Source organism: Macaca mulatta, chromosome X, assembly GCF_049350105.2.
Source record: "Macaca mulatta isolate MMU2019108-1 chromosome X, T2T-MMU8v2.0, whole genome shotgun sequence".
In the NCBI taxonomy this organism is placed as follows: Eukaryota; Metazoa; Chordata; class Mammalia; order Primates; family Cercopithecidae; genus Macaca; species Macaca mulatta.
The window spans coordinates 35,350,351-35,371,886 of NC_133426.1; positions in this window are offsets into that span (position 1 = coordinate 35,350,351).

Below are 21,536 nucleotides of genomic sequence, written 5' to 3' on the forward strand. Positions count from 1 at the left end.
TGCAATCACCATACCTAGTTTTAACTTTATATTGCTGAAAGATGCTGTGAAGAAGGTGGGAAAGACAGCCTTGAATTACTATCACCAGCCCTCCTCCATCTTCTGGCAACAGCCTCATGGCATGGAGAGAGAACCCGTGCACCTAAGGAATGGAGGGCGCAGTGATTGTAGGGAAATTACCCATCCTAATGGTCAGAACTTGAGTTTCAGGAAGCATTGCCACTGCAGGATAAAGCACTCTGGGATCCTAAATAAACCAGAAAAGCAGTCTATGCCATAAGGGCCACAACTACTAGGTAGATCCAGGGGCTGTGCTGGGCTTGGAGCAGTGAACTTAGGGGGCATGTGACCAAGTGAAACACTAGCCAGGGCAGCTAAGGGAGTGTTTGCGCCACCCCTGCCTTAACCCCACGCAACACAGCTTGCAGCTGTAAAAGAGACTCCTTCCTTCTGCTTGAGAAAAGGATAGAGGAGAGTAAAGAGGATTTTGTCTTTCAACTTGGATAGCAGCTCAGCTACAGTAGGATAGGGCACTGGGGCAGAGTGTGAGGCACCCATTCCAGGTCCTAGCTCCTGCGTGACATTTACAGACAGATGCTGGGCCAGAAGGAAAACTGCTGCCTTGAAGACAAAGACTCAGTTCTGGAAGGATTCATTGCCTGCTGTCTAAAGGGACTTTAGGCCCGAAATAATTAGCAGCTGTACCAAGGCAGTACTCCCTATGGGCCTCTGAGGCGACTCAGAGCTGTGCTGGCTTCAGGTGTGATCCACCACATTCCTAGTTGTGATCGCTACAAGAAAAGTCTCCTTCTGCTTGAGAAAAACAGAGAAAGTTACCTGATTCCAGCACGTGGTCCCTGGACAGCATTTCTGGACCTGCCAGGGCCAGAAGGGAGCCCACTGCCCTGAAAGATGACCATTCACCACAAGCTGACTGAAGAACCCTAGACCCTAAGTGAACATCAACAGTAGCCTAGCAGTACACCCTGTGAGCCTATGCTAGCAGTGGCACTGAGGAGAGAGCCTGGGAAAAGGAAAGGCAAGGGTGAGAAAGACTTTGTGCTGTGGTTTGAGTGCCAGCTCAGCAGCAATAAAAGAGAGAACCAGACAGATTTCTAAGGTTAGCAATACCAGGCCCTGGCTCCAGGACAGCATCTCTGGAACACCTGTGGCCTGAGGGAACTTGCCAAACTAAAGGGAAGGGCACAAGGCTGGCTGACTTAATCACCTGCGGATTGCAGAGTGTTGGGGCTTTCAGTGAACACAGGCAGTAGCAAGATGGTGGTTACAGTGGAGCTTGGGTGAGATGTGGTGCTTTGCTGGCTTCAGTTCTGACCCAGTGCAGTCCTAGTGGTCATGGCCACAGGAGTTGTTTTGTCATTGCTTGCCCAGCTGCAAGTATCTCAGCACAGAGAGAGAGACTCCGTTTGCGAGAAAGTTAGGGAAGAGAAGAAGAGTTTCTGCTAGGAAATCCAGATAATTATTCCATATCTTATCCAAGATTAACAAGGCGGTACCTCTATGCATCTGCAAGAGTCACAGTGTTACTGGGCTAGGAGTCCCCCTGAATGCAGGTACAGCCGCAATGACCAAACACTTAGATCACAACACCTAAGTCCTTTTAAATACATGGAAAGGCTTTCCAAGAAGGATAGGTAAAAACAAGCCAAGACTGCAAAGGTTAAAATAAATTCCTAACTCTTCTATAACCAGACACTGACAAACATCTACAAATACCAAGATTATCCAAGAAATTATGACCTCAACAAACAAACTTAATAAGGCACTGGGGGCAATCCTAGAGAAACAGAGATATATAACATTTCAGATAGAGAATTCAAAACAGTTGTTTTGAGGAAACTCAAAGAAACTCAAGACAACACAGAAAAGGAATTCAGGATTCTATCAGATAAATTTAACAAAGATTAAAATAATTAAAAGGAATCAAGTAGAAATTCCAGAGCTGAAAACTGCAATTGGTATACTGAAGAATGCATCAGAATCTCTTAGTATTAGAATTGACCAAGCAGAAGAAAGAATTAGTGAGCTTTAAGACAGGCTATTTGAAAATACACAGTCAGTGAAGACAGAAGAAGAAAGGGAAAAAAAAAAAAAAGAAGCACCCCATGAGGTCTAGAAAATAGCCTCAAAAGTGCAAATCTAAGAGTTATTGGCCTTAAAGAGCGGGTAGAGAGAAATATAGGGTAGAATGTTTATTCAAAATGATAACAGAGAATTTCCCAAACCTAGAGAAAGATATCAATATTCAAGTACAATAAGGTTACAAAACACCACGCTGATTTAACCCAAAGAAGACTACCTTAAGGCACTTAATAATCAAATTGCCAAAGGTCAAGTGTAAGGAAAGAATTCTAAAAGCAGCAAGAGACCAAACCTATGACTCTGGCATTCCTTAAATGAAAAAACCTGCATTCAATAATTCACTCTCTCCTGTCTTCAAGAGACCCATCTCACGTGCAATCACATCCGTAGTCTCAAAGTAAAGGGATGAAGAAAGATCTGTGAAGCAAATAGAAAACACACAAGAAAAGGAGGGGTTGCTATTTTTATTTCAGACAAAACAGACTTTAAACCAATAATCATCAAAAAGAGAAACACAGGCATTATGAAATGTTAAAGGATTCAATTCAACAAGAAGACATAACTATCTTAAAAAATATATACACCCAACAGTGGAGCACCCAGCTTCATGAAACATTCTTGGAGACAAACGAAGAGACACAAATTATTACACAATAATAGCGGAAAACCTCACAACCCCACTAACAGTGTTAGACAGATCATTGAAGCAGAAATTTGTTAGCAATCCTAGCAAAAATATTCCAAAAACTGTGGGAGGGGGGACTCTTCCCTACCTTATTGTATAAGGCCAGCATTGTTCTTATATCAAAACCTGGCAGAGACACACATAAAATAAAACATCAAACAAATATCCCTGATAAACATAAACACAAAATTCCTCAACAAAATACTGGCATTTTGAATCCAGCAGCACATCATAAAGCCAATGCACCATAATCAAGTGTGCTTTATTCCTAGGATGCAAGTTTGGTTCATTATAGGCAAATCAAGAAATGTGATATATCACATAAACAGAACTAGAAACAAAACTACATGATCAACTCAATAGATGTACAAAAGGCTTTTGATAAGATCAAACATTCCTTCATGTTAAAAACCCTCACCAGACTAGAAGTTGAAGGAAAATATCTCAAAATACTAGATCTATCTATGACAAACCCACAGCCAACACCATACTGAAGAGCCAAAAGGTGAAAATGTTTCTGCTGACAACCAGGACAAGACAAGGAGGCCCATTTTTATCACTCTTATTCAACATAGTACTGGAAGTGTCAGTCAGAGCAATCAGGAAAGATAAATAAAAGACATCCAAATGGGAAGAGAAGAAGTCAAACTATTTCCCTTTACAGGTGATAAGATTCTATACCAAGACAACCCCATAGCCTCTGCTCAAAGGCCCTTCAAACATATAAATAATTTCAGTGAAGTTTCAGGATACATAATCAGTTGGGCAAAAATCAGTAGCATTTTAATACACCAATAATGTCCAAGCAGAGAGTCAATTCAAAAATGCAATTCCATTCACAATAGCCACACACCAAAAAAAAAAAAAAAAAAAAAAAAAAAGCCTAGGAATACAGCTAGCCAGGGATGTGAAGGATATCTACAGCAAAGATTACAAAATGGTGCTGAAAGAAATCAGAGAAAACAAAAATAAAGAAAAAATAATCCCATGCTTCCTGACAGGAATAATCAATATTGTTAAAATGACCATAGAGCCCAGTGCAATTTACAGATTGGATCCTATTTGTATCAAACTACCAATATCATTTTTCACAGAATTAGGAAAAGAAACTATTGCAACATTTATAATGAACCAAAAAGGAGCCTGAATAGCCAAAGCAATTATAAGCAAGAAGAACAAAACCAGAAGTATCATGCTACCCAATTTCAAACTATACAACAAGACTACAGTAACCAAGACAGCATGATATTTGATGTGATTTGGCGTGTCTCCAACCAAATTTCATCTTGAATTGTAGTTCCCATAATGCCCATGTGTCATGGGAGGAACCCAGTGGAAGGTAATTGAATCACACAGGCAGCTACCCTCATGCTGTTCTCATAACAGTGAGTTCTCCAAGATCTGATGGTTTTATAAGGGGCTTTCTCCACCTTCACTCTCATTCTTCTCATTTTTGCCACCATGTGAAAGATGTGCTTGCTTCCCCTTATGCCTTGACTGCAATTTTCTGGAGGCCTCCCACCCCTGCAGAACTATGAGTCAATTAAACCTTTTTCCTTTATAAATTACCTAGTCTCAGGTATTTCTTCATAGCAGCATAAGAATGGACTAATACAGTAAATTGGTACTAGGTAGTGGAGCACTATTGTAAAGATACCCAAAAATATGGAAGCAACTTTGAAACTAGGTAACAGGCAGAGGTTAGAATAGTTTGAAGGGCTCAGAAGAAGACAGGAAAACGTGGGAAAGTTTTGGAACTTCCTTGTTGAATAGCTTTGATCAAAATGCTGTTAGTGATATGGACAATGAAGTCTAGGTTGAGGTGGTCTCAGAGGGAGATAAGGAACTTGTTGGGAACTGGAGTGAAGGTGATTCTTGCTATGCTTTAGCAAAGAAACTGGCAGCATTTTGCCCCTGCCCTAGAGATCTGTGGAACTTTGAACTTGGGAGAGATGGTATAGGGTATGTGGTAGAAAAAAATTTATAAGCAGAAAAGCATTCAAGAGAAAGCAGAGCATAAACATTTGGAAAATTTGCAGCCTGACAATGTGGTAGAAAAGAAAAACCCATTTTCTGGGGAGAAACTCAAGCCAAATGCAGAAATTTGCATAAGTAACAAGGAGCTGTATGCTAATCACCAAGACAATGAGAAAAATGTCTCCAGGGCAGGTGAGAGACCTTCACAGAAGACCCTGCTATCACAGGCCCAAAGGCCTAGGAGAAAAAAATGGTTTTCTGGGCCAGTTCCAGGGACCTCTGCTGTGTGCAACCTCAGGACTGTGTCTCAGCCACTCCAGCCATGGCTAAAAGGGGCCAAAGTACAACTCAGGTCATTGCTTCAGAGGGTACAAGCTCCAAGCTTTGGCAGCTTCCATGTGGTGTTGGTTCTGCAGATGCAGAAAAGACAAGAATTAAAGTTGGGGAACCTCCACCTAGATTTTAGAGAATTTATGGAAATTCCTGGGTGTCTAGGTATAAGTTTTCTACAGGAGCAGAGCCCTCATGGAGAACCTCTGTTAGGGCAGTGTGGAGGAGAAATGTGGGGTCAGAGCCTCCCATACAGTGTCCCCACTGAGGCATGGCCTAGTAGAGATGTGAGAAGATGGCCATCATTCTCCAGACCCCAGAATGGTAGATCCACTGATACCTTCCACTGTGCACCTGTAAAAGCCACAGACACTCAACACCAGCCCATGAAAGCAGCCTGAAGTGGGGCTGTATCTTGCAAAGCCACAGGGGCAGAGCTGCCCAAGGCCATGGGAGCCCACCTCTTGAATCAGTGTGACCTAGATGTAAGATGTGAAATCAAAGGAGATCATTTTGGAAATTTAAGGTTTAATGACTACCCTATTGGATTTTGGACATGCATGGGGCCTGTAGCCCTTTGCTTTGGCCAATTTTTCCCATTTGGAATGGGTGTACTTATCCAATACCTGTACTCCCATTATATCTAGGACATATCTAACTTGCTCTTGATTTTACAGGCTCATAGGCAGAACGGACTTGCCTTGTCTCAGATGAGACTTTGGACTTGGACTTTTGAGTTAGTGCTGGAATGAGTTAAGATTTTGGGGGACTGTTGAAAGGGCATGAATGGGTTTTGAAATATGAGGACATGGGATTTGGGAGGGGCCAGAGGCAGAATGATACGGTTTGGCTGTGTCCTCACCCAAACCTTATCTTGAATTGTAGTTCCCATAATCCCTATGTGTCAGGGGAGATACCCAGTGGGAGGTAATTGAATCATAGGGGCTGTTACTCTCATGCTGTTCTTATGATAGTGAGTGAGCTCTCACAATAACTGATGGTTTTACAAGGGGCTTTTCCCCCATTCACTCTCATTTCTTTCCTTCCTAACACCATGTGAAGAAGGATGTGTTTTTTCTCCCCTTCTCCCATCATTGTAAGTATCTTGAGGCCTCCCTAGTTCTGCAGAACTGTGAGTCAATTAAGCCTCTTTCCTTGATAAATTACCCAGTCTTGGATATTTCTTCATATCAGTGTGAGAATGGACTAATACAATACTGGTGCAAGAACAGACACATAGACCAATGGAACAGGTTAGAGAAAACAGAAATAAAGCCATATACCTGTAACCATCTTTGACAAAGTCAAAAGTAACAAGCAATGAGGAAAAGTCTACCTGTTGATTAAATGATTCTGGAATAACTGGCTAGTCATATGCACAAGATTGAAACTAGACTTCTTCCTTTCACCATATCCAAAAATAAACTCAAGATGGATTAAAGACTTAAATATGAGACTGAAAATTATAAAATGTTTAGATGAAAGCCTGGAACATACCATTCTGTACATAGACCTTGGCAAAGCTTTCATGATAAATTCTCCAAAAGCAATTGCAACAAAAACAAAAATAGTCAAATGTAACCTAATTAACCTAAAATCTTTCTGTTCAGCAAAATGAACTATTAACAGAGTAAACAGACAACCTACAGAATGGGAGAAACTATTTTCAAACTATGCATCCAACAGAGGCTTAATGTCCAGAATCTATGAGAACCTTAAAGAAATCAACAAACCAAAAAATATTTAAAAATAGACAACATGAACAGACAATTCTCAAAGAAGACACATATGTGGCCAATAAGTGTATGGAAAAGTGCTCAACATCACTAATCATTAGAGAAATGCCAAACAAAACCACAGTGAAATATCTCATACCAGTCAGAATGGTAATTATTAAAACGTCAAAAAATAACAGATGTTTGCAAGTTTGCAGAGCTCAGAGGGCACTAATACACTGTTGCTAAGAATGTAAATTAGTTCAGCCACTGTGGAAAGCAGTTTGGAGATTTCTCATGGAAGTCACAGAGTGGTATAATGGATATTGCAGACTCAGAATGGGGAGGGCTAGAGGAGAGTAAGGGAGAAAAACTACATATTAGGTACAATGTGCAACAATTGAGTGCTGGGTGCACTAAAACCTCAGACTTCATTGCTCTACATGCAGCCAATTCATCCATGTAACCAAAGCTGCTTGTACCCCATAAAGCTATTTCTGTATTATTTTTAATTTTTAACCCTATAAAGCTATTAAAATAAAAAAGAAAGTTTGTTTCTTGAGAAGATAAACAAAACGAACAAAGTTTTAGCCAGAATAAAAAACAGAGTGAAGATTCAAATAAATAAGATCAGAGGTGAAAAAGAAGAGTACAGCTGATACCACAGCTATTCAAAGAATCATTAGAGACTACTATAAGCAACAATATGCCAATACATTGGAAAACTTAGAAGAAATGGATAAATTCCTAGACACATGCAATCTACCAAAATTAAACAATGAAGAAATTGAAAACCTGAACAGACACATAACGAGCAATAAGATCAAAGTGATAATAAAATGTCTCCCAGCATAGAAAAGCCTGGGACCCAATAGCATAATTGCTAATTTCTACCAAACATTTAAAGAATAACTAATACCAATCCTACTCAAACTATTCCAAATAATAGAGGAGAAGGGAATACTTTGAAACCCATTCAGTGAGACCAGTATTACCCTGATATGAAAAAACACACAAAGACACATCAAAAACAGAAAACTTCAGGACATTATCTTTGATGAACATTGATTAAATAAATTCTCAAAAAATACTAGCAAACTGAATTCAACAGCACATTGTAAAGAACATTCATCAAAACAGAGTGAGAGAGTGAGAGAGAGATTCATCTGAGGAATGCAAAGATAATCTGACATATGAAAATCAATCAATGTGATGCACGATGTCATCAGAATAAGAGACAAACACTGCATGATAATTTCAATGGATGCTGAGAAAGAATTTGATAAAATTCAACATCCCTTCATTTAAAAAAGAAGTTAATAAAACTGGTGATAGAAAGAACATATCTCAACACAATAAGAATCCTATATGATACATATAGGTACACGTAGATACATATAGTATCATCCCGAATAGGGACAAACTGAAAGCATTTCCGCTAATATCTGGAACACGTCAAGGATATCCACTATTACAACTGTTATTCGACATAGTACTGAAAGTCCTAACTAGAGCAGTCAGACAAGAGAATGAAATATAATGTATCCAAATAGGAAAGAAAGAAGCCAATTTTTCCTTGTTTGCAGAGGCTATAATCTTATATTTGGAAAATCCTAAATATTTCACCAAAAACCTTTTACAACTGATAAATAAATCTGGTAAAATTGCAGGATGAAAAACTAATATACAAACATAAGTAGCATTTCTACATGTCAACAGTGAAAAATCTTAAAATCAGGAAAGTAATCCCATTTACAGTAGCTACAAATAAAATAAGAATAAACTGAAGATTTCTACAATAAAAACTATAAAACATTGATTTAAGAAATCAAAGAGGACACACACGCAAAAAATAAACAAAAAGATATTTGATATGGTTTGGATCTATATCCCTCATCCAAATCTCATGTTGAATTGTAATCCCCAGTGTTGAAAGTGGGGCCCTGTGGGAGGTGATTGGATCATGGAGGTGGATTTCTCATGAATGGTTTAGTACCATCCTCTTGGTGCTGTTCTCATAATAAAGAGTGCATTCTCATGAGATCTGGTTATTTAAAAGTGTGCAGGGCCTCCCTGCTGCATTTCTCCTATTCCAGCTGTGATGTGTATGCTTCCCCTTCACCTTCCATCATGATTTCAGCATCTCAGTTTCCTGGGACCTCCCTAGAAGCTGAGGAATTGCCAACATTATGCTTTCTGTATAGCCTGAAGAACCATGATCCAATTAAACCTCTTTATAGATTATCCAGTCTCAGATATTTACAGCAATGTGCTAATGGAATAATCTAGAAAATTGGTACTGAGGAGTGAGACATTGCTATAAAGATACCTGCAAATGGGGAAGCAGCTTTGGAATTGGGTAATGAGCAGAGGTTGGAAGAATTTGGAGGACTCAGAAGAAGACAGTAAGATTAAGGAAAGTTTGGAACTTCATAGAAACTGGTTGAATGTTTGTGACCAAAATGCTTATAGTGATATGAACAGTGAAGGGCACGCTGATGAGGTCTCAGATGAAAATGAAAAACTTATTGGCAACTGGACCAAAGGTCAATTTTGTTATGCCTTAGCAAAGAACTTGGCTGCATTGTGCCCCTGCCCTAGGGATCTGTGGAACTTTAAACTTGAGAGTGATGATTTAGGGTATCTGGTGGAAAAAAAATTTAAGCAGCAAAGTGTTCAAGAGTAATCTGGCTATTTCTAACAACCTATGCTTATTTGTGTGAGCAAGGAAATGATCTAAATCTGCAACTTATATGTAAAGGGAAAGCAGAGGTTAAAAGTTTGGAAAATTTGCAGCCGGGCCATGTAGTAATAAAAAAAAGCCCATTGTCATGGGAAGAATTCAAGCAGGCCACCAAAAGTTGCTTAAGGAAAAAGGAACCAAGTGCTAATAGCCGAGACAATGGGGGAAAAAACCTCAAAGGCATTTCAGAGACCTTCAAGGCAGCCCTTCCATCAAAGACCCAGAGGCCTAGGAGGACTAAATTGTTCCATGGGCTAGGCCCAGGTCCTCACTGCCCTGTGCAGTCTCAGTACAATGCTCCCTGTATCCTAGACACTCCAGCTTCAGCCATAGCTCAAAGGAGCACAGGTACAGCCTGGTCCACTGTTTCAGAGGATGCAAGCTGTAAGCCTTGGTTGCTTCCATGTGTTGTTAAGCCTGCAGGTGCATGGAATGTAAGAGTTGAGGCTTGGGAGCCTCCGCCTAGATTTCAGAGAATTTATGAAAAAGCCTGGGTGTCCAGGCATAAGCCTACTGTATAGGTGGAGCTCTTACAGTGGACATCTACTAGGACAATGCAGAGGGGAAATGTGGGGTTGGAGCTCCCACAGTGTCCTCACTGGGGCACTGCCTAGTACAGCTGTGAGAAGACGGCCACTATCCTCCAGACTCCAGAATGGTATATCTACCGATAGCTGCATTGTATTCCTCAAAAAGCTGCAAGCACTCAACGCCAGGCTGTGAGAGTAGCCAAGGGGGTGAACTTTGCAAGGCCGTTGTGGCAGAGCTTCCCGAAGCCTTGGGAACACAAACCTCACACCAGTGTTCCCTGGGTGTGGGACTTGGAGTCAGCGGAGATTATTTTAAAGCTTTAAGATTTAATGACTGCCCTGTTGGGTTTCAAACTTGTATGGGGGCCTGTAGCCCCTTTCTTTTAGCCAATTTCTCCTTTTTGGAAAGGGAATGTTTACCCAATGTTTGCATTTCCATTTATCTTTGAAGTAACTAACTTGGTTTTGATTTTGCAGGCCCATAGGGGGAAGAGGCTTACATTGTCTCAGATAAGACTCTGGACTTTTGAGTTCATGTTGAAATGAGTTAAGACTTTGGGGATTATTGCAAAGGAACAATTGTATTTTGAAATGTGAGAAAGACAAGAGATTTGAGAGGGGCCTGGGTGAAATGATATGGTTTGGATCTGTGCCCCCACCCAAATCTCACACTGAATTGTAATCCCCAGTATTGCAGTTGGAAAATAGTGGGAGGTCATTGAATCATGGAGGAGGACTTTTTAGGAATGTTTTAGTATCATTGCCTTGGTGTGTTCTCATAATAGTCAGTGAGTTCTCAGGATATCTGTTTGTTTAAAAGTGTGTAGCACCTCCCCTACCCTCTTGCTCCTACTCCAACTATGTGATGTGCATGCTCCCCCTTTACCTTCCATCATGATTGTAAGCTTCCTGAGGCAACCCAGAGGCCAAGTAACTGCCCACATCATGCTTCCTGTACAGCATTCATAACTGTGAACCAATTAAACCTCTTTTTAAAAATAAATTACCCCGTCTCATGTATGTCTTTATAGCAATGTGAGAATGAACTAATATAATATTCCACATTCATGAATTGAAAGAAGCAATATTGTTAAAACATCCATATTACCCAAAGCAATCCATAGATTCCAAGTAATCCATATCAAAATACCAATAACATCTTCACAGAAATAGAAAAAAAAACTCAACATTTATTACAAAACTTTGTATTATTACAAAATACCCACAGTAGCCATAGCTATCTAGAGCAAAAAGAACAAAACACTAGGAATCACATTATCTGACTTCATATGATACTTCAGAGCTACAGTAACCAAAACAGAATGGTAGAGGCACAGAGACCAATGAAACAGAATAGAGAACCCAGAAATAAATCAATACATCTCCGGTGATCTCATTTTTGACAAAGGTGTCAAGAATATAAATTGGAGAAAAGATAGTCTCTTTAACAAATGGTGCTAGGAAAACTGGAAATCCACATGCCGAAGAATGAAACTACACCCCTATCTGTTGCCATATGCAAAACTCAAATCAAATGGATTGAAAACTTAAATCTAAGACCTCAAACTATGAAACTACTAAGAAGAATTCATTAGGAAAATTCTCTAAGACATTGGTTTGGGCAAAGATTCATTGAGTAACACCCCAAAGCACGGGCAACTAAAGCAAAAATGAACAAATAAGACCACCTTATGTTAAAAAGCTTCTGCATAGCAAAGGACAAATCAAAAAAGTGAAGAGACACAGAGTGGGAAAAACTATTTGCATACTTGCCATTGGACAAGGGATTAATAACCAGAACATATAGGAAGCTCATACAACTCTATAGAAAAAAACCTAATAATCTAATTAATAAAAGGGCAAAAAATCTGAATAGACATCTATCAAAGGAATACATACAAATGGCAAAGAAGTTTATGAAAAGGTACTTAACATTATTGATCATCAGACAAATACAAATTAAGTCTACAATGTGATGTTATCTCACATCAGTTAAAATTGTTTTTTAATTATCTTATCATTGTTGTTGTTTTAAGTTCTGGAGTACAGATGCAGGTTTGTTACATAGGTAAACATGTGCCATGGTGGTTTGCTGCACCCAACAACCCATCACCTAGGTATTAAGTCCAGCATGCATTAACTCTTTTCCCTAATGTTCTACATTACTGCCCTCCCCTGACAGGCCCCAGTAACTGTTGTTTCCCTCCCCGTGTCCATGCGTTCTCATTGTTCAGCTCCCACTATTAAGTGAGAACACGGCAGTGTTTGGTTTGCTGTTCCTGCGTTATTTTGCTGAGGATAATGGCTTCTAGCTTCATTCATGTCCCTGCAAAGGACATGATCACATTCCTTTTTATGGCTGCATAGTACTACATGGTGTATATATACCACATTCTCTTTATCCAGTCTATCACTGATGGGCATTTGGGTTGATTTCAGGTCTTTGCTATTGTGAGTAGTGCTGCAATGAACATACACGTGCATGTATCTTTATAATAGAATTATTTATATTCATTTGGGTACACACCCAGGAATGGAATTGCCGGGTCAAATGGTATTTCCAGCTCTTAATCTTTGTGGAATCACCACACTGTCTTCCACAATGGTTGAACTAATTTACAATCCCACCAACGGTGTAAAAGCATTCCTATTTCTCTGCAACCTCGTCAGCATCTGTTGTTTTTCAACTTTTTAATAATGGCCATTCTGACTGGAGTGAGTTGGTATCCCATTGCACTTTTGATTTGCATTTCTCTAATGATCAGTGATGTTGGGCTTTTTTTCATATGTTTGCTGGCTGCATGTATGTCTTCTTTTTAGAAGTGTCTGTTCATATTATTTGCTTGCTTTTTAATTGGGTTGTTTTCTTCTTGTTATTTGTTTAATTTCCTTGTAGATTCTGGATATTAGACCTTTGTCAGATGGATAGATTGCAAAACTTTTTTCCCATTCTATAGGTTCTGATGATAGTTTTGTTTCTGGAAGCTCTTTAGTTTAATTAGATCCCATTTGTCCATTTTTGCTTTCATTGCAATTGCTTTTGACTATTTCATCATGAAATTTTTGCCAATGCCTTTGTACTGAATGGTATTGCCTAAGGGCAAAGAGGTTTATGAAAAGGTGATCAACATTATTTATCATCAGAGAAATACAAATTAAGTCTACAATGTGGTATTATCTCACCTCGGTTAAAATTGTTTTCAATAAAATATAGTGACAAATGCTGAAAAGATATGGAGAAAAGAGAACCCTCATACACTGTAGTACAACCACTATGGAGAACGGTTTGGAGGTTCCTCAGAAAACTAAAAATGTAACTACCATAAGATCCAGCAATCCTTTGGCTAGCTATATGCCTCAAAGTTAGGAAACCAGTATATCAAAGATATATCTACACTCCCTTGTTTATTGTAACACTAATCACAATAGCAAAGATTTTGAATCAACCTAAGTGCCCATAAGCAGATAAATGTAGAAAGAAAATGTGGTACACATAGACAATGCAGTACTATTCAGCCTTAATAAGTAAAATGAGATCCTGTCATTTGCAACAACATGAATGGAACTGGAGGACACAATGTTAAGTATAATAAACCAGGCACAGAAAGACAAACTTCACATGTTCTCACTCATTTGTGGGAGCTAAACATTAAAAAAAAATTGTACTCATACAGATCGAGAGTAGAAGGATGATTACCAGAGGCTGGGGAGTGTTATAAGGAGGAAGTGAGGGGAACAGGAATGGTTAATGGGTACAAAAATGTAGTTAGATAGAATAAATACCATCTAATATTTGGTACTCAAGAGTGTGACTACAGTCAACAATAATTTATTGTACATTTTTAAATAACAAAAAGAATATGATTAGAATGTTTGTAACACAAAGAAATGATAAATACCTGAGGTGACGGCTGCCCCAATTACCCTGATGTGCATATTACATATTGTTTGCCTGTATCAAAATATTTCGCATACTCCATAAATATATACACTTACCATGTATCCACGAAAGTTAAATTTTTTTTAAATTAAAAATCTACTGTTCTGGCAATATTTCTTATTCTTATCAAGGTCATCATCATACACGGAAGCCCAAATTCGTTCTGTTTGCCTCATTCTCCCTATTTTATGTTGGATGTTTTTAAATGGAGTCAGTTCTCTTCCTTTATATCTTCACATCCTCAGTCCTGCTGAACTTGTCCCAATGCTGGCCCTAATTATTTCTCCCTTGTTCTATGTAATTACTTCTTTACCTCTTTACTGCATTCACCTTATTTAACCTCAATTCTTTTTCAGACTACTGAATCCTCCAAACTAGTTTGCTAAAATAAAAATCTAATCAGATTACTTTCTTGCTAAAACTTTTCAGTTTTCCATCATTTCCTGCAAAGGACTGGAATTTCTAGCTGGCATAATTGTATATTTATGAGGAGTCTCTCACTTCAGCTCTTACTACTTGCCTCCTTTGTCATCCTAGGATCTAGCTTCTACTGCGCTATCTAAATTTCTATATAGTTTCGTCTCTATATTTTGCACGTGTTCTTTCTCAGAGGATTACCATTCCCCAGCTCCTGCATGAGTGAAACCTTAATCCCCTTCCTGACCCAGTTCAATAATCCTCTTCTCTATTTTATTTATTTCCTACCGCCTCCAATCTTCAGACACAGTTGATTCCTCTTTCTTCTAAGTCAGACGTGTACCCAGAACACATCGTTACCAGTGGAAGTAGCTGTATGGGTCTGTAGTAACTTCAGTCCTTGCCTCCTCAGAAGAAATAATTTGACTGAAGGGCATAAAGCAGAAAAAGAGACCAAGGCAAGTTGCAGGGCAGGAGTGGAAGCTTATTTAAAAAGGCTTTAGAACAGAAAAGATAGGAAAATTCACTTGAAAGAGACCCAAACGGGTGTGTGTAGGTCCAAGAGAAAAGAGAGAGCAAAAGAAGGAAGCAAAAAAGAAGGAGCCTTTAACCTTGATACTGGGACTCTATAGACTCCCCTTTTCCCCATGAGTCTTCCCTTGGGGTGGGCTTTCTGCATGCCCAGAGCTTTTCTTACCCTTTGGAAGTGAGCATGTGTGGTGTGTTTAGGGAGTTATATGCATGCCCTTCTGAGCCTTTCTTCCTTTTTCCAGTGGCATGTAACTGAAAGATCCACTTTGCTGTTTTTGTCTCTTAACACGCATGCCCAGGAAGTTGCTTCTCCCTGAGGCCTGCATTCTATTAACATTTTGATGTTAACAGGTGTGGACCATCAGGAAGTGGCCTCTCCCTGGCACTGCTGAATTATTTTTTAGAGGCAGTGTGATAATTGCTGAAACATCACCAGACATTTGCAGTGGGTGAGGGGAGAGCCCTCTCCTGCTTCCCTCATACCTAACTACCTGTAACAACATCATTCTAATTTAATGATTGTTTTACCTGTTACTCCAACTACACTCTGAAAACTTTGAGTGGAGGTATGATATCACATGTTATTACCAACACAAAACATGCCACTCGGCATATAGCAAGTGGTTAATCAATGGTTGCTTAACAAATGAAGAAATTGAACATATCTTGTTTCTGTTTCAGTGGAAATATTGAGTGAGGTAGAAGATGGGATATGACTTTTATGTGCTGTCATGGGCTAAATTGTGTTCCCCCAAAATTTCTACATTGGGGCTCCAACCTCCAGTAGTTCAGAATGTCACTGTAATTGGATATGGGGCCATACAGAGGCGATTAAGTTAAAATGAGGCCATTAGGGGCACCAATCTAGTTTCGTTGGTATTCTTAGAAGAAAAAGAATTGTAGGCTGGGCATGGTGGCTCACGCCTGTAATACCAGCACTTTAGGAGGCCGAGGCAGGTGGATCACAAGGTTAGAAGATCGAGACCATCCTGACTAACAAGGTGAAACTCCGTCTCTACTAAAAATACAAAAAAATTAGCCAGGCATTGTGGCGGGCGCCTGTAGTCCCAGCTACTCGGGAGACTGAGGCAAGAGAATGGCGTGAACCCGGGAGGTGGAGCCTGCAGTGAGCCGCGATCTCGCCATTGCATTCCAGCCTGGGCGACAGAGCAAGACCCTGTCTCAAAAAAAAAAAAAAAAATTGTAGACATCCAGAGAGGCACATGGACACAGAGAAAACCATGTAAGAACACACAGATCACCCTCTGCCCCTCTGCAAGCCAAGAAGCGTGGTTTCAGAAGAAACTAAACCTGCCAACAATTTGACCTTGGGTTTCTTGATTCTAGATTGGCAAGAAATAAATTTCTGTTGTTTAAGCTACCTAATCTCTGGTATTTTGTTATGACACCGTTAGTAAATGAATGCATATGTGCATATGATAGTTGTAATATGTATACCGTTTTATCCCTTACTTATTATGTTAGCTTCCTAAGGCTGCTTTAACAAGTTACCACAGAGTTTATGGTTTAATACAATAGATATTTATTCACTCACAGTTCTGGAGGGCAAAAGCCCAAAATCAGTATTCCTGGTCCCAAATCAAGGTGCCTACAGGACCTTGACCTCTCCAAAGGCTGTAGAGGAGAAACTGGTTTCCGTTTCTTTTAGCTTCTTGTGGCTGTTAGAATTCCTTGGTCTCATTTATCTAATCTCTGACTCTGTGGTCACATTGCCTAGTCTTCTGCTTGTAAAATTTCCCTCAACTTCTCTCTTAAGAGGACATTTGTGTCCTTATGTCTCTTATGAGGACATTAACAAATGAAGAAATTGAACATATCTTGTTTCTGTTTCAGTGGAAATATTGAGTGAGGTAGAAGATGGGATATGACTTTTATGTGCTGCTATGGGCTAAATTGTGTTCCCCCAAAATTTCTACATTGGGGTTCTAACCTCCAGTAGTTCAGAATGTTACTGTAATTAGATACGGGCAACTTGGATAAACCAGGGTATTCTCCCACTCTCAAGGTTCTAAATTTAATTATATCTGCAAGTTCTATTTTGCCATATATGGTAACAGTTTCAAGGGATTTAATCATAGTATCTTCTGGGAGCATTATTCAGCCAAATACGCCTGTTTTATTTCTCCTTTTCTTTCTCAGTCTCATCATTATTTTATTCTTTCTTTCCCTTCTCTTTATATTTTTCTTCCTCTTTCTCTCTTCTCTCTTCCATTCTTTTTGAGCTTCCTTCCCAATTTCTTTTTCTCTCTCCCTCTCTCCCTTCTTCTGAAAATGATAAGGTATAAGAGGCTAAAAGGGGCTAAATTATTTTTCCAATTTTTTTCGTAAGGTAATGGCAACCAATGACAAAGAAACCTCTCAAGCCAGGTCTCTTTTCACTATATTACGTAAATACTGTCTAGATTCATGTAAAATCAAAGAGAGGCAGCTGTCATCATGACATTGAATGAAGCTCCTCATTACTCTCTATGCACTGCTCTGCAAATACTACGTCTTAAAAAATTAGTGGCACTTCATATTCTATTCTATCTCAGGCATAGAAAATGCTTGGCTGTGATGGTCATTAAAAGGACAGACGTGAGTAATAGGGAACAGGCTTTGTTAATACGTGTGTCAAAAATTACAATATGCGTGGATTGTCAATACAGTAAGTGTTTCTCAGAATTGGCTACTTTCAATTTCAATTAGTAACTTGGTCTTTGTCATCCTTCAGCTGGATTCTCACAGCACCAAAATTAAAATGAAAATACTTTAAAAAATCTGTCAGTTCATACTTGTTTTGCTATACAATGCCATAAATGTGCATGTTTCACCCCTAATTAATCAGTTATTTTGATGTAATGTAAACATATTCATAGCTATAATCTTATTTTTTTTATATTGCCAAGTCAGTATTTCTGGAAGTAGAACACTTCACTACCTTGAGGGCTTTGACAGTTTCTCTGTATCCTAGAGACAAGTTACTTAGCCTCAGTCCTACCCAGTAATATTAACACTAATAATAGATACTCTGTAGTATTTCACAGGGGATTATGAGGGCAAATTAAGTGTCATTCAATGAATTAAGAAAATTTTTCAAGGACTAGTACAAAGCCTGTATTTCTTTTATTTTTTAAGTGAAATGAAATGGTAACCTGTGCTAACAGAATGGGAAGCAATGTGAACAACTTGATTTTCCCTAATGCATATTCTTACTTTTACTTGAAATTATTGAGACTTTGTTCAGCAATATTGAATAATAACATATGAAGGTTGACTCAAATTTTGCTGCATTGTTGATATTTTTTATATAAAATATATTTTATATTATATTTTTCTATTTACTTGCTTGTACATGACTGATTTTTTAGAAATTGTGCTTAGAAAACCTGTTTTAACTTCTTTTACCTTTAATAATTATTTTCACTTCACACAATTTAATTTAAATTATTGGAAGGAGAAGTCCTGCAGGCAGGTAGAATAATTTGAAGGTCACTTGCTTATTATGCATGTTAAGTTCTTCATGAGTGATAATCAAGAAAGTGGTAAATTATAAGCAAAAACATAATGCTGACTTTTAAAATTCCGACCCACAATTATCTATTAGCTTTGTATTGGCCTTGTAACACATGAGAAATAAGCTGAATATTTTCTAAGTACTAGAACTTTCAATGGAACGCTTAGAACAGAAAATTGTATCTAACAGCATTATCTGGCAAATTCTCTTCAGTCTTTCTCCCATTTTGTAGGAAGTGTTGAAACTATCACCAACAACTAAAGGAAGGAGCAAAATGTATAATAAGAAAAATGGGTAGTTAGAGAGAATTCACCAATGTAATCTGCTTTTGAAATTGTTTCTATGATTTGCAATAATCAGATTACCCATCGAAGTTAAGTCTTAAGTCTTGGAAAAGATAAAATTACTCAAGTAATTTAAACTATGGGAAGATTGAATGAGACTTTGGTAAGGGAGTGGAGCTAACCAGCTTATAATGTTTTGCTGAGTTTTGTAGGGTCCAACAGGAAGTTATCCTGCGGGGAACTAATGTGCTGTAACTCTGCGTATCTGATTAGGTTTGTATTAATCAAATTACCCTTGGGCATTCACTGGGGTTTCCTCCACCGAACAGATCTAGAGCTTGTTAAAACCCTATAATCAAAGCTTTTCTAGTGGGCAGCCAGGTTCACATTCGGAGGCAGAACTGTAATTCCACACAGAAACTAGTAGAAATCCATTTCTCCATTTCTCTTTGACTCAGAAACCTATCATATTAAATCAACTTTAAGTTAATCACTTCTCCTCCCTCATAGTCTAAGAACTTCTAAAAATGTGATCTTGTAAACATATTGTTATATTGAGTTATTTAATGCTACATTGCAAATGACTTTTTGGTTTCCTACAATGTTAAGCAATCAAACTTATATTAACTCACTAAACTACATCACTGCTTGGTTTTTATTTTCTTTTTTGGGGGGAGGGGCTTTTATCTAATCCATCAGTTTCAAATACTAAAGTGTTTGAAACCATTAAGCCCATGAGCCCTGAATTTAGACTGCTTTGTTGCAAATTCTGTTTCTACCATTTACCAGAAAGGTGCTTTCAGGCCACACTGTTAAACTCTCTCAGTTTTCTTATTTTGCTAAATTGGGAAAGTGGTATTTGTAACCCTTATGGAGAGAGTTATAAAAATTGTATTATATATTGTGTCAAGCTTGTGGAATAACTTTTTTAAATGTTAGCTATTATAATTATTCAGTTTATAAAAATTATCTCTTCTCTCTGTGGCTTGATTCTTACCATAAAGTATAAAATATCCATATTCTAACACTAGTGTCCTATATAGATTACCTTTTTACCAACTGCCTCTCCTGCGTCTTTGAAACTATCTTGTGAACTTCCTTATCTGGTGTGAAAATTCACTGAAAAACACAGGATATATGTTAGACTTGACTTTGTAAAGTCAAGCTTCCCATTTCCACTTAGAAGTAATTGTTTTGCTCAGATTATTAGTGTATTTAGCATAGCACTCTACCACGAATACTTATTAAATAAAGAGAAAGCTGGGGTCAGTATTGGAGGTCCTCTTTTCATTTTATTATTTTATGTGTCTTTATTTTGATTTTCTGTTCTGTGCTGAACGATGTATTATAATACTGTACTTAATCCTCTGACTAAAACAAAATAAAACAAAACGACAAAAAAGTATTTTTTTTTCTTAAAGATCTTAGAGACTACACTAGAAACCCATCCTGAAAACATATGGGCACAAGGAGGACATCACTGACTGCAGTATCCAGGTGAAAAGTGGGCAGTGGTGCAGCCAGGCCTCAAAGACAGCAGAAATGTGGCATGCTCTTTGCCAGGCTCTGTTTCTCTGTGGTGATCTTTTTTTCTGACTTTCATTTGAGGTTCAGGTGTACAAGTGGAGATTTGTTATATAGGTAAATTGCGTGCCATGGGGATTTGGTGTACAGATTATTTTATCACCCAGGTAATAAGCATGGTACCTCATAGGTAGTAATTCAATCCTATTCTTCCTCCCATCCTCCACTCAGGTAGGCCCCAGTGTCTGCTGTTTTCTTCTTTGTGTCCATGTGTATTCAATGTTCAGCTCTCACTTATAAGTGAGAATATGTGGTATTTAGTTTTCTGTTGCTGCGATAGTTTGCTTAGGATAACGGCCTCCAGCTCCATCCATGTTGTTGTGATGGTCTTTATTATCTTCTGTGAGCTAGTTTCTTTTACATGCTCTTCGTCTTGGCCCTGGCAGCTCTTGTCCTCACAGATTCACCAACAGAGATGGGCTAAACAAAGCCCAAGTCCCAGAGAATAACTCTGGCACCCTGTCCTAGAGTTCATATCTGTCTTTGTGTCTTAGAAGGTGGACAACTGTGATTGTCAGTCTCTATTAAAATCCCTCAGTTACAGTGAAGAAGGAGATGGTTTACTAGAAGATTAGAGGTGATGCTTCTAGACAATGCGGGAGGGGGCGGTGGTTGCTGAGGAGATTAAACAATACACATGGAGGTATGGAGGTAGCTTTGGTGTCCATCTGACTGAACTTACGTTACGAATTTCCAATTTTCAGTCCTTGTGCCCATGCAGAAGTGATGTGCTACTCGTTTTTTTGTTTGTTTGTTTGATTGTTTTTGAGACACGGTCTCACTCTATTCACTCTAATTGCAATTACCCAGGCTGAAGTGCAGTGGCATGATTTTGGCTCACTGTAGCCTTGACCTTTCCTGGGCTCAAGTGATTCTTCCACCTCAGCATCCAGAGCAGCTGAGACTACAGGCACATGCCACCATGCCCAGCTAATTCTTTGTATTTTTAGTAGAGACAGGGTTTTATCATGTTGCCCAGGCTGGGATGTGCTACTCCTATGCTTCAGTCTCCTTATATGAAAAACAGGGATACATAGGATCAAGTGCCTCCAGCACAGTGCCTAGCATGTATTAATGGCACTGTAGGTAAGACTTCTTATTCTAATTATCGTGTCCTTTGTGTTGGCCAAGTGATCTCAATATCTCTATTAAAGAAAGCTAATATAACTTTTTATTTTGA